The sequence below is a fragment of the Panthera leo genome, chromosome B2, assembly GCF_018350215.1.
Source record: "Panthera leo isolate Ple1 chromosome B2, P.leo_Ple1_pat1.1, whole genome shotgun sequence".
In the NCBI taxonomy this organism is placed as follows: Eukaryota; Metazoa; Chordata; class Mammalia; order Carnivora; family Felidae; genus Panthera; species Panthera leo.
Genome location: NC_056683.1, coordinates 99,586,828 through 99,600,856, shown reverse-complemented (window position 1 = coordinate 99,600,856; position 14,029 = coordinate 99,586,828). Strand labels below are relative to the sequence as shown.

The 14,029-nt window shown below is 41.0% G+C and overlaps 1 long non-coding RNA gene across 10 annotated transcripts in view; it reads left to right on the top strand.

Moving 5' to 3' along the window:
* LOC122220284 overlaps positions 1–14,029 on the top strand; it is a 58,274-nt gene that overhangs the window by 10,669 nt on the left and 33,576 nt on the right. For 7 of the 10 annotated variants that reach the window (XR_006202775.1, XR_006202766.1, XR_006202772.1 and 4 more), the window contains exon 2: positions 12,338–12,497. The exons of 2 other annotated variants lie outside the window; for them this stretch is intronic. This is a non-coding gene — a long non-coding RNA (uncharacterized LOC122220284). Of the gene's footprint in view, positions 1–4,778; positions 4,854–12,337; positions 12,498–14,029 lie in introns of all 10 variants that reach the window. One more of the 10 variants, XR_006202768.1, reaches the window with a different exon arrangement.

The window sequence follows — 14,029 nt, the reverse complement described above, 5'->3', positions numbered from 1 at the left end:
CCTTGTAATTCTGACTTTGAGAAGAGCAGCAAATAACTTAACCCGTTTAAAACCATTTCTTACTCATTTTTGTCCCAATAGTAAGAAAGCAGCTTGAAACTGGTATACCAGTAGTATTGTTACTCCCTTCTTCAAACCTTCAGACTGTAGGTTATTATAAAAAGGGATTGTCTTAGGTGCTGTGTTTTGATAATTCTTTAACAAAATTGTTATAACCCAAGCTACAATATAAAGAGAGTCACTGAAAACTTCCATTGTAGACATCTAGGAAGAATTAATTGAGTGTGAACCCTGCGTCGGTGAAGGAAGGATTCGATGAAGTCTGAGGCAAACAAATTATTCAAAGTATGCCAAAGTAAAGAGTTGAGGCAGAAGAAGCTTGGGAATTTGGATAGAGGAATCATGGTGGAGTAGCTGAAGGGCCAAGAGAAAAGCAAGCATTGCGTGCACCAGGCCGTGTGGCAGGGGTTCAGGAGACATGTGCGATTTGAGTCAGGATTGAGCTCGGAAACGGCATGAAGAGAGGCCCAAAGGTGAGGACCGTCTAAAGTGAGTTTAAAAATAGTGAGTTGACCACCTTTACTAAGTGGAAGGTTCTTTGAGAGTAATAGGTAAGTCTGGAAAGACATTTGGGGGCTAGATTGTGAAGAACTTTGAAAACCAACTGAAGACATAATCTTTTGATCATGGTTTGACTCCAGGAAGCTGTAAAAGGTTTCTGAGTAGTAAGAAGATCACGTGAATGCGGAGGACTAAGAACATGAGCAGGCAGTATTGGCCAGTTGAACTGGAGTAGGAAGGATCTAGAGAAAGGGAGATAGCTTTAGTGGTTTTATTACATAGATTAGCAAGGCGATCATTATATTTGCACCAGAGTGGTTTGGTGAGGATGGACAGGTGGGTATGGGGGCAACGGTTCCCATGACCTTGTGTGTGTGTGTGTCTGTGTGTGTGTGCGTGAGTGCACATGTGTGCCCATGTGAAAGCGTGTATTTTCTTCTGCACATACATGCTCAGTGGTGGCTCCAGAATTTCTATAGAAGAAGGTGTAAGGTAGGGCTCCTGAGAGCTTCAGTCGGTTCAGCATCTGACTCTTGATTTTGGCTCAGGTCATGGTCCCAGGATCTTAAGATCTAGCTCCGAGTCAGGCTCTGCGCTGAGTGTGGAACTTAAGATGTATTCTCATTCTCTCTCTCTCTCTCTCCCTCCCTCACTCCCCCTCTCCCCTTCTCCCCCCTTCTCCCCCCCTCCCTCCCTCCCTCCGCCTGATTCTCTCTCTCTCTCCTTCTGCCCCATTCATGTGCCCCTGTCTCTCTAAAATGGTAAGATAGATAAAATTTTTTAAAAAAGAAGGTGTAAGGTAACAATCCGATTGGAAGGTGGGGAGAGTTTGGGGACTTGTATTCAAGATAAACCATTTTTGGGGCCCTGGGTGGCTCAGTCAGTTGAGCATGTGACCCTTGACTTCGGCTCAGGTGGTGGTCCCGTGATTGTGGGATGGAGCCCCGCCTCAGCTCTGTGCTGAGTGCGAAGCCTGCTTGGCATTCTGTCTTTGTCTCCCTCTGCCATTCTCCCCACTTGCTCTCTCTCACTCTAAAATTAAAAATATATACATATAAAACATTTTCACTTCAATTGTAGCTTTATTTAGGGTGGCTGAAGGTAAGGAGCTAAAGGAAATTTTAAGTGAGCTAAACTGTCCCTGTCCCACTCCAAGGCACCCTTTGCTACTAATCATAATACAGGGAAGGCTCAAATGATGTAAAAAAATATGGCCCTAAGATCCTAGGTCTAGCTTTGAGGGCTCTTCAAAGAGAGAAATTATGCATAGTGGAAAAATGTTCATCCAACCCAGGCTGGGTCAGGGTCAGCTCTGACCATTAACTTGAGATGGAAATGCTTCTTATCTATTATTTCAGTGGGTTAGACCTATTGGGAACCCAGGGAAGGGAGCCAAAATAGTCAAAATCCATGAGAATGAGTCAAACTGAGTCATTAAGCAAAAGGGTCTAGTGTAGAATAGGAGCTAAACTGATAAGCCAAAACAAGGGGCTTGTGAAGCCATAAGAATGAGTTAAGGCATGCCAAAATAGCATATTCCTAAAGCCCAGCTTCTATCTGGTTTATACATCAGTTACCACCAATAGTTTATCATTTTACTATCTTCCTTGACAATTAGGGAACATTAATTACACACTCAAAACCATTACTGAGTAATTATTTATTGGAGCTCCTCGGTTAGGTTGTCAACTCTTTCAGGGCCTCTTTGATGACAATTTCATAAAGAAACAAAAATAATCTGCTATGGACTTCCTTCCCTGCAAAGTTATGTTGATAACCTAACCCCTCTGTGCTAGTAGTTGGAGGTAGGCTGTTTGGGAGGTAAGTAGGTTTAGATGAGGTCATGATGGTAGGGCTCCATGATGGGATTAGTGTCCTTATAAGAAGAGGAAGAGAGACCAGAGCCAGTGAGCTCTCTTGTGAGGACACAAAGAAGGCAACCTTCTGAAATCCTGGAAGAATGCCTTCCCAAGGAACTGAATTAGCACCTTGATCTTGGACTTCCCAGCCTTTGGAACTAAGAAGAATAAATACCTGTTAAGACATCCAGTCTGTGGTATTTAGTTATGGCAGCCCAAGATGACGAAAATATAATCTTTCATAATACTTTGTGTTTTTAACGCAGATAACAACTCTTCATGATAATAGCTGAATTGTTAAAACTGAATATTTTCTCTTATACATATAGACTGATTACTAAACCTAAAGAAAAGCCTGTTTGGTTAGTAGTACATATTAAATGTTATTAATAATAAAAATAAAAATTAGTATATTGGTGCTGTCATTTAGAGATGGTGAAAAGAGGAAGAGAGATTGAGAGGGAGGGAGGGAGGGAGGGAGGGAGGGAGAGAGAGAGAGAGAGAGAGAGAGAGAGAATAGTAAATGAATGAGACAGATGAGCTACTCAGGCCAGACCCCAAGGTCAAGTCTCTTCAGAGATCAACTTTTCAAGGTTAAGAACTAAACTGTTAGTTCATGCAGAATGGATCAGTTCCCAGAAAACTGACTGATATGACCACACCCAAAGATGCTAATCTGTAAACAGAGCAATATGCCCTGCATCTAGTATTCCCAAGGCACCCCTTCCCAACTAGTTGGACCAGTCTGGTCAGATCAATGATAGGTTAGGTAAGAGGTCAGCAAACTGAAGCCCACAGGCCATATCTGGCCACATCCTGTTTTTGTAAATGAAGTTTTACTGGAACACAGCCACATATATTTATTTACCCATTATGTATGGTCTGGATTTGCACTACAGTGACCAAATTGAGTAGTTGTGACAGAGACCCCCAGGGCCTGAAAAGCCTAAAATATTTACCATCTGGCCCTTTACAGAGAAAGTTTGCTGACCGCTATATTTCTTTCTTTTTTTTTTTTAATGTTTATTTATTTTTGAGACAGAGAAAGACAGAGTGTGAATGGGGGAGGGTCAGAGAGAGGGAGACACAGAATCTGAAGCAGGCTCCAGGCTCTAAGCTGTCAGCACAGAGCCCGACGCAGGGCTTGAACTCGTGGGGTGTGAGATCATGAACTGAGCCAAAGTCGGATGCTTAACTGACTGAGCCATCCAGGTGCCCCCTGTACTGCTATATTTCAAGTTTCTCTATTATAGCAAAAGATGGAGGAGAAGGAATTTCTATATGTCCTTAGAACTTTAGAACCAGATAAATTGCCCTTTTCCACTGTCAGGCTAATTTTTTGGCTGTATTAGCAAAATCAGAATCGTAGAAGTATTGGGGATGTAGGGACAAATTGTTACCCTCTAAAGCTCTTTTTAACAATATCCTTGACTTCTGAGTTGAGTCTTCCTATCAGTTTAGCCCTGATTGTTAGGATTTTAGATTTCTATCTTTCCTTTCAGGGAGATGACCTGGACCTGTCTGAGATTTAGATTGTACCCTACTTTTATCAGCAGCATCTTTATAAATCCTTACTCTGGTATGTTATTTTCACAGAAGATTTCCACAGATAGCTACTCCTATCCATTTAAGGTTGATTCTTTTTAGTTTCAAAATATAAATTCCCCCCCCCCTTCCACTTTAGGGGTGAGATTTTCTGACTTGGTCCACAAATTCTCAGAATGGGTTACATTTGTGGCTGTCAGATCAAGGGTATCCCACAGCATGTACTGACCCTCTGAGTTTCTCAATATTTAATCATAAAAGGAAACTAATTCTCCTGTAGGTCAAAAGGCTGAAATGAGCAGTTATTGGTAGCTTTTAGCATCATGTCAACTAGTTATCAACTGATTGCCTCTGAGCTCCACATTCACCCTCAAGGACCTGCCCTGCACTAACAGACTAGACTCAGGCATTTCTCTTTTACTGTGAAGCGCACTGTTAAACCTCTCTGGAGGGGGCGCTGGAGGGGCATTGTAGGAGGAAGGGGGCGGGCGTCTTCTCCTGGTTCCTCTTTGTTGCATTTTGCTTTCTCTTGTCCTTGTTGCACAGTCTAACAGCCGTGAGCGTGAGATTGGGGGGTAGCCCCGCAAATGGTGCTCTGCCTCCACTGTGCATAGTCCCTTGGCTACAGCAGTGGCACAGACCCGGCCTGGGCCCAGTGACCACCTTCTCCCGGTCTTCCCAGAAGCAGACCCCAGGCCTCAGGCTAGCAGTAGCTTGCGACCTCTGTTTGCACATCTACCCGCCAGCCTCAGCTCATTTGGTCCCCGGAAGATTGTTTTCTGCTGCCCTCCTGACATAGACCTCAGGCCCCAGGCCACACCAGCCTGCCAGCAAGCTGACCCCTGAAGCCTTCTGTGTCCACCTACCCTTGGGTTTATCAGTGAAGCTGTAAGTTAAAATATAAAAAATATTTAAATCCACTAAAGTTTTTTTTTTTTTTTTTATCATGTGATGAGAATGCACGCATTTGCATCATGTTTAGTATCCATTATTTAGATCGAAAACCTCAGGGGCTCCTGGGTGGCTCAGTCAGTTAAGCATCCAACTTCAGCTCAGGTCATGATCTCACGGCTCGTGGGTTGGAGCCCCACGTCAGGCTCTGTGCTGACAGTGCAGAGCCTGGAGCCTGCTTCGGATTCTGTGTCTCCCTCTCTCTCTGCCCCTTCCCCGCTCATGCTCTGTCTCTCAAAAATAAACATTTAAAACAAAAAATTTAGATTGAAAACCTCAGGAACCACATATGCATAAAAAAATGTAAGTATTCATTCATCTTACCTTAGTAATCCCATTCTGGGAAACCCAGTTTAAGAAAATTATCAGGAATGTAGAAGAAAATTTACATTAAAGTGGTCACAGCAGCATTCTGGTTTTTGTTGTTTGTTTTTTTAAGTAAACTCCATGCCACAGGTGGGGCTCAAACTCAGCAATGGCATGATTCGACCCTAGATTCTGCCATATCTGATGTCAGATGATACCTGAACTTTTCATTCTTTTGCTTGAAGCAGTTTTCATTTTTTGTCACCAAAAACAAGAACATGAGAAGATATTTACAAATACCAAGTGAAAAAAACATTTTGCAAAAAATTGCATGTTTAGTGTTTCTTCACTTTTGCGAAACATTTCCGTAGATATAGTCTTAAGGGATACATTCTGTAATTATAAAGGCAATTAATTATCTCTGGATGACGGATTGGGGTATTTTCTTCTTCTTTAATGTCTGAAAACAAGCTTTTCTCTTCCTATAAAATTAGGAAGTACTGTAAGATTTCCATGAGTGTCCCGTTCAGCTCCATTATGCTAGCATTGCATTTTACATTAAATACAAGGACGTCTATTTAGCTGAGTATCTGCCTTCTGAGTCCCTGCTGTTACAAGGTCGAATATGGAGGTATACTCATGGCTCCTGGAATATCATTGCTTCTAGGCCCTCTAGAGGGGCCTGGAGGGGCAGAGGTAGGAAGTAGACGTATGAGCACGTGTGTATCCCTGCCCCCAGCACAAGTGCACACATAACACACATATTCATACCACATTTTCCAGTTCCAGTCCATCACCACAGCACCATGTTGGAAGCCTCCCTTCTCCAACCGTGGAAACCTCAATCTATTCACTTATCTGTTCAAGCCCGATATATGGCATTAATCTCCTGACTGTGTAGGCCCTCTCCTTGGCCTTGGGGCAGCCATGCCAGCCAAGCTATCCTCAGTCCTGATCCTGATCTTGCCAACTCACTCCAGCTGCACTGGCTGAGTTCTCTAGGGGAATGTTCCCAAGATGGAGAAAGTCAATATTATAGTGTTGACAAGTTTGGAAACCATGTAGTCAACAAATAATTATTGAGCACCTTCTCTATGCCAGGCGTTTTTCTTTCATTGTCTTAATTTTTTAAAGATTTTATTTTTATCTTATTTTTATTTTTTATTATTTTTATTTTAGAGCAGGGGAGAGGGGCAGAGGGAGGAAGAAAGAGAGAGAATCCCAAGCAGGCTCCATACTCAGTACAGAACCTGACATGGGGCTTGATCCCACAACCCTGGGGTCATGACCTAAGCCAAAACCAAGAGTTGGACACTCAGCTGACTGAGCCAGTCACCCCTGCCAAGCATTTTTCTAAGTGCTAGAGATAAAACAATAGACAACAACCTTACCCTTGTGGAACTTACAGTCTAGTGTAAAAGCCAGACAATAAAGAAGATAAAGCATAAATGACTAGTGATAACTGCTAGCTAAGGAGAAAAAAATTAACTTGGGAAGCAGGATAAGGAAGTGTCGGGGAGGGGGAATTAAATTTAAAAACATTTTTTTGTTTAATGTTTATTTACTTTAGAGAGAGACAGAGACAGAGCACGAGCAGGGGAGGGGCAGAGAGGGAGAGACAGAATCTGAAACAGGCTCCAAGCTGTCAGCACAGGGCCTGAGGCCAGGCCGAACTCACAAACCTCAACATCATGACCTGAGCCATCCAGGTGCCCTGGGGGTGGGGGGAATTAAATTTTAAATAGTTAGGGAAGGCCTCGCCGAGAAGACTTTTCAGTAAAGCCCTAAAGGATGTGACAGAACAATGCAGGTGGAAGGAACAGTCCAGCCAGAGGAAGAGCAGCCTGGGCAAGGGGCAGCAGTGTAAGGATGGAAGTGGAAGGAGGCAGGTGGTTCAGGAGGAGAGAGCAGGAGATGCAGTCAGAGACATAACAGGTGCCAGAACACGTGGAGCTTTGCCAGTGATGGCAAGGACTTCGGCTTTTTCTGAGAGAGAGAGAGGGAGCCACGGGAGGCTTCTGAACAGAGGACTGACTTCACCTGACACATTTTGACTGGGTCATGCTGGCTGTTCTACAGAGAAGAGACAGAGGAGAAGCACCTCTGGGAACAAAGAACAGAAGAGATCATCCAGTTAGAGGTGTTAGGTTGGCAGTTGAATCTAAGGTCTGAAGTTCAAGGGTGATGAGGTATGTGCTCCAACAGCCTCTAGGTAACAACTCGAGTTGTGAGCCAGGGTGGTCACCTAGGGAGAGCATGTAGGTAGAATAGAGAAGGGGTTCCAAAACTAAGCTATGATGTGCTCCCAGTGTTTAGGGGTGGGAGAATGGGAAGGAGTGGCTAGAAAGAATGGAGGAACACCAGGTATGTGTGTGGCACCGGGAGCCTGATTCAGGGATCAGGGATTGAATCCTGTGCTGAGTGCTGCTGGTCATTCAAATAAAATGAGGACTGAAAAATGACGATTTCATTTAGTGACGTGGTGGCCAATGGTACCCTTGAGAAGGGCAGTTTCAGCAGAGTGGTGGGGGGGTAAAATCCTAACGGAGAGGACTTAAAAGCGAATAGGAGATAAAATCGAAGAGGGTGAGTAGAAATTTTTTCAAAGTTTTGTTTTTGGCCTTTTTTTTTTTTTTTTTTTGGCCTTTTCTAAATGGATGGAAAGAAATGAGATAGTAGCTGCAGGGGGCATGCGAGTTTAAAAGAAGTCTTTTTTCCCTCAAGATGGGAGAAATAATAGCAGGTATATAATGATGATGAAAATGATCCAGTAGAGGGGGAAAAATTGACACAGGACAGTTGAGGAAGCTAGAAGTGTTTAATGTGAGGAGTGGGGGGTGTAGGGGGAACTAGTGAGCTGAATATTCGGAGAGCTGTTTGGCGGTTTTTAGATCCCCGGAGTAAGGGTAGGGAATAGACAGAGGGAACAGATCTGGTAAATTGAGAGGGAGTGGAGATTGGGAGAGAATGGAGTCAACGGGAAGATGAGCTCGGAGTTGAAGAGCAGGTCAAATGGAAGCGAGAAAGGGTTCCATTAACGTGACACTAAGTCATGAGAAGAGAGAGGGATGTTGATATTTGAGATTTCAAAGATGAAGGGCGCCTGGGTAGCTCAGTTGGTTGAGCATCCGACTCTTGATTTCGGCTCAGGTCGTGATCTCGAAGTTCATGAGTTCAAGCCCCACGTTGGGCTCCATGCTGACAGTATGGAGACTGATTGGGATTCTCTCTCTCCCCTCCGTCTCTGTCTCCCAAAATAAATAAATAAACTTAAAAAAAAAAAAAAGACTTGAGGCATCTGGGTGGCTTAGTTGGTTAAGCATCTGACTCAGGTCATTATCTCACGTTTCGTGAGTTCAGGCTCCGCATCGGGCTCTCTGCTGTCAGCACAGAGCCTGCTCCGGATTCTGTATCTCCTTCTCTCTCTGCCCCTTCCCTGCTTGTTCTCTCTCTCTGTCAAAAATAAATAAACATTAAAAACAAACAAAAAAAGACTTCATAGATGAAGCCACTTCCAGAGATGACAAGGTTTCAAGTGTTGCTTTTGGGTGTGAGTGGAAATAAAGTTGCTCCCCATAAATACTGGCCGTTTGCTGGAATCAGTAACTGACAGAAGTCCAAGAGTGGCGAGGGAGGTGGTTAAGCTGGGACAAGGGGACAAGGACAGGTGGTTAAGCTAAATGGGGTGACTGTGGGAAGCAAAGGGCCCAGCTACAGAAGAGACCACCATTTGGGGTGGGGGTAGTGAGCTTCCTATCCCTGGAAGGGTTCAAGAAGACACTGGTGACTCAGAGTTTAAAAAAAGAACTCTTCAATCTAAAGTTTTAGGTTCATTAGCAGGAGATTTGAGAACTTTCTAGCCTAAGTCGGATACAGTAATTATTTGATTTGAGCTATGCCTCTAGAAAAATGAAGTTTTCTATATACATTAGAAACTGTTTTCTGTAAAAATTATTTTCCCGGGAGAGTGAATTTTATCCTACTTAAGATCAGTAACAATCCGTCATACTTAGTCCCTCACAGTTCTCTCAAAAGGCTTCCGATGGCCTGCACATTCTGGCACCTATGTGCAGGCATGTAAATAATTTTGGAGTAAGTGACACATCACAGATCCCATATTCTCGAGTTTAATGTATACATTCTCTTTAGCACCATTAAATGTAAATAATGATTGGCTTTGTAGTTAGGGCACATCAAACAATACATAACCCTTGACTACAGAGTCAGTTTTTCTCTAAGTGGGTCTCCACCAAAATGCCAGCCTGTTCTGGATCATCCCTTGAAAGTGTCAGCGAGGCAGGGGTCTCAAGTACCAGCTGAATGTAATACGTTTCATCAGTTTAAGTAAAACAGTAATGTAATTCAAACTACAAAAAAAGAGTGTCAAAGAGAACTACTTTGGGGACTAGCCAGTGCTTTGGGATTATTTCTATCCGTGTCGCTTACCAAGGAGGAATAACAATACCCAAACACACTTGGAATACGTGTATGCAGCTTAAAAAGCACACAGCTTATTTTTCTTTTATTCAACACAGACAGTTTCCTTCACCTCAGTAATTTTTCCTTCCCTCATCTCCCCGGGGAACTCTGTAAGTATAATCACAAAGCCTTAAAGAAATTTGCTAGAATTTTTTTATTGTATTTACTGAGAATATCACATTGTTCCACAGTAAATGATTTTCTTCTCCAAATGATTACAAAGCTCTTTTCATTAAAAAGGATTTGCTTATCTATATGAAATTGCACATTATAAAAAAAATCAATTATAAATTATACTCCTTAAAAAGAAAAAAAACAGTCTTTAAAGGCAAATGCTAAAATACTGCATACTGATCAAATCCAGCATAATCATTTCACATAGTGATCTACACTTAAAACAACTGTGCCAAAAATGGCATCCTGTGTAGGTAGAGAAGCAGAGCCACGCTCTGGTGCACAGTGTGCACTTGGAATAATTTGGTTTTGAGGTCTAAGATACAGCATGTTTTTCTAACCTTGAAAACATGCACATAATTTACAAATTACTTTTTGAGATAAACATTAAAATAAGGTGACATGAAAAATGTCACATTATATGAGGAGATACTTAAAATATCCAAGCTGTCTCTTAAAACTGTAGGGTTCTGTTTATTGTGGCTCCAACTTTCAGGCTAAAATAAACCGATCGGAGAACGAACTGACAAAATGCAAATTTATCAAGCATTGTGCAGTGCCTTTGCAAAGCGTACAGTTCTCCAATCACAATAAACTAAGTTACATCAGAAGTTACTAAAGGGATATTTAATCTCACTGGACAGTGACTTCTGATGAACAAGTCCCCATTCTCCCCTCCACATTTAACTCATGTTAACAGTAGAAAGGAGTTATCATTAGTTAGCAGAGAATCCGGTATACTCTAGTATGGTCTTCCTAATTTTCTATAGTGCACCATTTTCCTAATTTACATTTATAAAATCCTCATAGTTAAGGCAGTCTACAAAAGTCAGCAGGATTAAATAAAAACCTGTTGTCCTCACTTCATCTGAATCCTACTTACGAGACATTAAAACTCAGAGATCCATGTGGAATTTTGGTGGGTGTCATACAATTGGCTACAACCATGACATGCTGAGAACCCTTAATAAACCATAGATCTGAGGTTTGCTGACACCCAGATGTGGTCCTTACTCACTCAATTCTTTGTTAAATCTGAAAGACGAACGATGATACTTTCAGTGAGAATTTTTTTTAATGTAACTCATTGTCCAAGTTTTGAGATTGATGACTCCCCAAACTCGAATTTTAGCCTGAAAAATAGCTTAAAATATCTACTTAAAATAAGCTTATTAGAAAGCTATTTTGTACATATGTAAATATAGATACACGATGAAACATACATAAAATTTTCTCTGTACCCTCTCAGAGTTACAGGATACTTTGAATAGCTAACTTTGTGTTAGAAACATTGATAAGGGACTTTTGTATTTTTTAACTGAGATATAATTGACATATAGCATTGCACGGGACCTCTTCCTTAAAGTTATTACCTTGGGGGGCTGTGTTCATTACTAAGTTTTCATTTAGTGATTATTTTCGTACCAGTTTTACACTTGGAAGCCTTATGTGTTAACAAAAATCATATACCTCTAAGTAGATACTGGTTTTTAGGTGAGGTTTTTTTTCCTTAGATGTATATACAAAATACAACATGCATAATACTGCTGGATCTACACCTCTCCTATTGTGTTATATTTAAAAAGGAAAAATAATTTTGAAAGGAACATAAAATTTAGCACCAGTTTTGACCTAATCTTTCTTTGGTAGGAAAAAAAGGCACCAAATATATAGTGTGCTCATTGTACGGGATCCAAAAACAGCACTCATGAAACTCTCAGTCCCTGACATACTCTTCCAATATAGACTGAACTATGAAAGATACTTTGACCCATTAACTTTCTAGCATATTAGAACATACTACAGAAGACTACATTTAGAGAATATCATAACAGAAAATGTTTTTGTGCTTACCCACATTTAAGATATTTAACGGAATGACTCTTCTAATACGGACAGATACTGAAAAGTATTATCTGGTAAAGAATAAAAGTTATACATCAGAGGCTCCAAAATATTATCACAGACTTAGTTAGATTTACAAATGTTAATTTATATCGATAGTTCCTACAATATGCATGGTTAGTGACATTCAACTCCAAAATACTTTTCTTACAACATGCATACTGAAAGGCTAGAAACATCTTTAATTAGATTAGGAACTTGGGAGTTAACTCCTTCACTGTTGCCACACTCAACGACAGCATTTTTAAAAACTCCAGTGGTCCCTGTTCCACTAGGAAAGGGGTGCCTCTGACAGGAGTTTAACATGTAAGCTGTAAGGTTAAGTAAGGCACAAGCATATAATCTGTTGTCAGTGATCATCCATTTTCCTGCCAAAGAAAACACAAATGAAAACAAGAGTTCATCGTCAAGCTGCCAGTATAATTTGAAAAGCCACTAGTGAAGCATTTTAGTAAGTGTTCATTATTATATAGCAATTATAAATTTCTCCAGTTTTTCTGTTTCAGATTATCCACAGGACACATTAGTTAATATTCCTTTTTTTGTTCTTCTTATAGCCACTTGTCAGAACAAAGCACTTAGGAAATTTTACTGATATCGTGGCCCCCTTTACTACTTGGACTCCCTTGCCTTTCGATCTCAGAATCACCACTAGCTCCCTTCTGATTAAGCAAGAATTGATTAAGCGGGGCTTTTAGTTGGACACTGAAAGCTGAGGTAGGTGGACCATCAGGATCAAGTACTTAGAAAGGTTTTATTTCATTCCCAATGTCTTTCTAACATACTAACAAAAATTTGAAATCATCTGTTTTGTAAATGAGGTAGCCTCCTGTATTGTATCCTGTCAAGAAACCATGAGGATTTCCTTGAGTGTATAGATGTCAAGATGATTAATGTTTACTCTTTCAAAACTGACAATTTTAAAATGGACACGCTAAGTAAACTATGTCCCAAGTTTCAAGGTTTGAGTGATTCAGAGATGTGACGTAAATTGTTTTCTGGGTCTTTATTGTCTCAGGAGTCATCTAAAGTCATCTGATCAAGTCCACATTTATGTAAGTTCAGTAACTGTGGTTCTAAGTTGTATGCGGTTTTCACATTTAGCTATGGGCATTTGGCCCTTTATTTTTGACACTGTAACCTATCACTCTATAGTGTATTTATAAAACAAAGCGTTAGTGTTTGCCAACAAATCAACTGATAAAAATGGCTGTGACTATAAGATTATAGTGAGCCCAGGAGCTCTCTGTTGCTCTCCTCGTTCTTCTTTGCCCCGTGAACCAGTCTCAAACTCAGCTCTAGATGGTCTTTTTAGTTCCTTTACACCAAAGTATCAACAAAACTCAGTTACTGTAATATGAGCAGAATTAATGATTGTCAGCCTTCCTTGTCTCCTGTGTCCTTATTTCACATTACCACATCACCGTTAACAAATGGCCAACTTGTTCTTCTGTTTTAATAACAAGGCACAGTTTTGTTTTTAAGAGTTAATTAAATTATGATGGATGATACATTTTTCTCTTAGCCAAGATACCACTTATCTTTCAAATTAAAGAATATAAATGTACGGGTGCCTGGGTGGCTCAGTCGTTTAAGTGTCCAACTCCTGATTTTGGCTCAGTTCATGATCTCACAGTTCATGGGTTCGAGCCCCATGTGGGGCTCTGTGCTGACAGTGCAGAGCCTGCTTGGGATTCTCTCTCTCTCACCTCTCTCTGGCCCCTCCCCTGCTTGTGTTCTCTTTCTCAAATAAATAAAAACTTAAAAAAATTTTTTTAAAAGAATATAAATGTAAAATAATGTTTCACTTCCTTCTCCTTTTCACACATGGGAAAAAGCAACAATTTTTAGCCTAATGCAAAAAATGCTCCTTAATGTTTATGCCAGCAATGATGAAGTTTTCAATTAGAAATTTCCTAAGGAGTCTAAAACTTAAATTGTTTACATATTTAAAAAAAATTTGTTTTAATGTTTTTATTTTGAGAGAGAGAGAAAGACAGATTGTGAGTGGGGGAGGAACAGAGAGAGAGGGAGACACAGAATCCAAAGCAGGCTCCAGGCTCTGAGCTGTCAGCACAGAGCTCGAACTCACAAATTGTGAGATCGTGATCTGAGCTGAAGTTGGATGCTCAACCAACTGAGCCACCCAGGCGCCCCTGATTGTTTACATTTTTTTTTTAAAGTTTATTTTATTTATTTTGAGAAAGAGGTGGGGGGCAGGCAGAGGGAGAGAGAGAATCCCAAGCAGG